This window comes from Capsicum annuum, unplaced genomic scaffold (genome assembly GCF_002878395.1).
Source record: "Capsicum annuum cultivar UCD-10X-F1 unplaced genomic scaffold, UCD10Xv1.1 ctg51124, whole genome shotgun sequence".
Taxonomy (NCBI): domain Eukaryota; kingdom Viridiplantae; phylum Streptophyta; class Magnoliopsida; order Solanales; family Solanaceae; genus Capsicum; species Capsicum annuum.
In genome coordinates, this window is record NW_025859046.1 from 1 (window position 1) to 4,530 (window position 4,530).

The window sequence follows — 4,530 nt, forward strand, 5'->3', positions numbered from 1 at the left end:
AAGATGGAGCCTACCTACTTAGTTCGGACGAAGTAGATAGATCAAAGTAATGGAATCCAGGTGGATCTTATGCCACTTTTGATGGTCTCGGAGATAGATGGAAAAGCATTAGATCGATGGCTGGGGTAATTTCATTCTCACTCCGAGACATATTGATTCGGATCCCTGGGAACAGATCTTACAGAAGTAGATGGCTTGGCTCCACTGAGAGAATCATTCTTAAGTTCAGGAGGAATTACCATGTCAGAATTAATAATAGGGCTGGTACTACCAGATACTGGTTTTAATTAAACATGGATTTCCTCCACGGTGCTGGAGTTTGAGGTTATACTTTCATCATCATTCTTTGCAGAAATTATATTTGTAGTGTGTACATCCATAGTACAACAGGCTGGTGAAAAGCAAGAGTTCTGCTGCTCAGAAACTGGATATTCAGAAATACCGGAACCAATTGCTAACAAAACTGAATCTGGGGAACGACTCTCCCTTCCTGATATATTTGGGGAAGGAGAGCCTTCAGGCTGACCTGAAACTGCCTTATTAACTACAGGGGAATCAACCATCTTGCGAGGTTATGGATGCAGAGGTTTCTTCTTTGGCCAAGGAGAAGGTATGTCAATTGTGTTTAGGGATTCATCACCATCATTAACTGAATATCGAGCAACCTAAAATGGAGGTTAAAATTTCAATGCTTGTAGCCATTGACTTTCTGCGTATGACTACGAATCTGAATGGCATTTTTGCTTCCAACATATTCTTCTTGATTAAAGAGACATGTCAGAAACTTCTATTTAGATTGAACCACATAAATAGGGAAAAAGAGAAAGATCGGAAGAAAAATGGACCTTTTATCAGCTACAAACAACCTTATACCACACTCACCTTCTATTTGGTGCCAAGCACGGCCATACCACTTCAAGAAATCTATGTTGTTCTTCTTCTGTCAATTTCTCTCTCGATTCTGTCCATTTCTCGGTCTTAGAGAATCATTCTCGTGGAGTAGCTTTTCTTGAGTTCTCAGAGCATGAACATCCACTTGTGGTTTTGGCAGTTCTTAACAACAATCTTGCTATGTGCGTTTAGTTTGTTAGATATTGCATGCATATTTCTGGTGCCTTTAGCATTTTAGTTTTCTGCTTTTTCTCACTAAATTTATCTATATACAGAGACTTTCAGTCCCGACCATCGTCCAAGAGTGGAGTTTGCTCTTCATAATATCCAAACAATGAAGCTTCGCCAGAAGATTCAGCAGCAATGTTTTAACACGAACAAAGAAGATTTGCAGAAAAATGACAATACAAATGAATGGGATACCCACAATAAACAATAGAGAAAATGCAATGCCACAGGAGATGCGTTATCAGTGGCAGAGAATACCGACGAAGCTAAAACAAGCGTGTCAGAGGTGCCAATGATGGAGATCAACCAAAAAACAGAGGTGTTAAAGTAGCCATCTGTGCAGAAGTAGACGAGCAGAAGAACAACAAGAAAGGTAAAAAGCTGAGAGAGGAAAAACAATAGCTAAAAGAGAATGAAGAAGCAACCAACCACTCTAGAATGAAGAAGCAACCAACCACGCTGGCTTTGGTAGTGAAAATTCCGATAATGCTGCCCTCTAGGTTGGACATAAAAAAGATGTTGTAGTGAGAACAAAGAAGAGGAAGTTTGAGGATAAAGAACCGACAGAAACAAAATCAGTGTACAGAACAAGAAAAGGCCAAAAAGAAAAAAGACATCCTTGGACGAGATGGAGTAGACAAGCTAGATATGCTTATTGAAAAATATACATCCAAATTCAGACACAGCATTTCTAATCAAACCGATGGTAACCACCTGCTCTCTAAGCATCTTAAGAGCTGGTTCCAATCCTGTACCATTCTCAAGTTCTTATGTAGCTTAATATTATGGTGATAGTAACAACAACTCCGTTGTCGATTTTGGTTTGTATTTTGTTGTATTTCATCCCTAAAATATGTATTAACAGTTATAAGTTTAAAAAATATGGGACAACACTTTTAATCAAAGATTTTCGTCGTTTTGCAATTGTGTTATTTTTTCATTTTACCCCACAAGACCAGGACTTCCAGGATTTGAGATGAGCAGATTGAAATTATACAAAAATATCCCAGTTGTGTGTATAAAGATTCAGAGAAGGAGATCAAAAGGATGATACTATTAACTCTGGAAGCAAGCTTTTAAATACACAATATACAACTAACTACACCTAAAGTGCAGGCCACTATCTGCCCACTATCTATAACTAACTAACTATTCCTAAATATACTCCAACCATCAGAGACTTATTCAAACTATAACAACTAATAACAAGAGTTACATAAAGATAGTAACAAGAGGTAAATAAAGATAGTTAATACACCCCCTCAAGTTAGGTAAGCTGCAACAATGCCTAACTTGGAATGACACCTAATAAAGGTTGATTTAGGCAGTGGGTTGGTGAAGATATCAACAAGTTGATCACAATCATGAGTATGAGTAACATGAACTTGATGAGCGTGAACTTGATCACAGACATATGCGCAATCTACAACGACATGTTTCATACGGGTATGGAACACTGGGTTGTGAGATAAATAAGTTACTCCAACATTGTCACAGTAGATTGTTGGTGTCTTCAGAATGGTGATATGTAACTCATGAAGTAAGTTTCGCATCCATGCCTCAGTGGACGAGCGTGCTACTGTACGTTGTTTTCTGGACGACCAACTAACTGGATTTGGTTCAAAGAAAAGTATGTAACTTGATGTAGAGATTTTGTCATTTGGATAGCCAGCCAAGTCGGCATCAGCATACATATACAAATTGGAGTCAGAGCTGCGAAGGATGTGAAGTCCTCAATTAGAGTTGAACCAGTATGAGTGATGGGAATGGTTTTACCATCACCCATACAGATTTCTTCAGTTCCTGTATACTCTTCAAGGTTGTGAGGTTCGGCAGTGACAAGAATATGGCGATGTCGACGTTCAGCTATGGCAACACATTGTGGAGTTTTTGAAGATAGGGCTGAAGACCAATGAACTCACCCCCTCCATCTGTATAGATTGAGGAAATTTTTGTTTCGAAAAAATTTTCTACTAAAGGATGAAACGTTGGAAATATTGACTCAACCTCACTTTTATTTTTAAGTGTATACAACCAAGTATATTTGGTATACTGATCAACAAAAATGCAATAATACAACTTTTTGTCAAGTGATAAAATGGGCGATGGTCCCCATAAATCACTAAAGATAATTTGAAGATGAACATTACTGACAAAGTGAGTCGGTGGAATGGCAAACGATGTACTTTATTAAAAGAACAAGCATTACAAAGTTCAAACGGTTCTTTGCTAGCAACAACTGGTAAGGAAAATTTTTGCAAAATAAAATTTAAAATTCTAGAGTGGGGATGACCCAATCGATAACTAACTAACTATTCCTAAATATACTCCAACCATCAGAGACTTATTCAAACTATAACAACTAATAACAAGAGTTACATAAAGATAGTAACAAGAGGTAAATAAAGATAGTTAATAGTGTGTTGAACCTATTCCTTAATGTTTCTTGCATAAACGGGTTGATATGAACGTGTAATTTTCTGGAAAAGGATTCAATTGGCCCAGATGAGATGTGGCATTTTGAAGTTTCATGACGGCCAACAATCAAGTGTAAATGACCAAGCTCTGTAAGACTCGGTAAAAGGGAATGCAATAATGCAGATGTGATATATTATGATCAAACATATGACTGATCACTACCAAGTGGTCATAATAATTGGCACACAAATATTGTTGATAAGATAACACCATCTTCACTTCAAACTATTAAAGTTTGATTTTGCTACACTTCCAAATGCCTAAAAAATTCACCAATCAGGTATATCAGTTGTACCAACCATTAGACCAAGGTTGAAGACTGGGTTTCTAGCAGCTGCAGCAGCAAAATTGTCTGGTGCCTACACGGGTACATTAGTAAGAACAGAACAACTCTAATAGATGTGCAGAAACGTTTACTAGATGTGGATTTTGGTGTAGAAGAAATAGGTCTATTGTGGAACTACCAACCTAGCCTATCAAGTGTGTCATCAAAAAACCTCCATGGGAAAGGCCAACAACTGTAATTTTGGATGGATTTTCAAGTCCCTTACCGATGACATGTTCTATGGCAGCATCTATTTTAACACGAAATGTAGCCAAAAGTTGAATTTTGATCAACTGACCTGTGCAACCCTACGACCTTTCGAGACCCCACCTGTTTGCAACAGTAGTAACCTCATCACAAAAGAGTGAAACCAAAAGATAGCTACCGATCAAACATACAAATCAAGTCGATACATTAACCAAGAATGAATTCATTCTTCAAAAATAAAAACCATCAAAAAGTTTTTTACCATTTAAATATTTGCTGCAACTCTTGTCAGAGAATCACCAGATAGTACTTATCACATCTCTTTACAGCAACGATATGAACGAACATACAACATTAACAAATCCATAAGGACAAGCTACTTTAACCCCCTTAAGAATTTA

General features: G+C 37.5%; 1 long non-coding RNA gene across 1 annotated transcript; it reads left to right on the top strand.

The window, feature by feature from the left end:
- Nucleotides 1–2,043, top strand: LOC124892849. The gene is made up of 2 exons (XR_007050440.1): nucleotides 1–610; nucleotides 1,167–2,043. It is a non-coding gene; the product is annotated as an uncharacterized LOC124892849 (long non-coding RNA).
- Nucleotides 2,044–4,530: the final 2,487 nt, after the last annotated feature.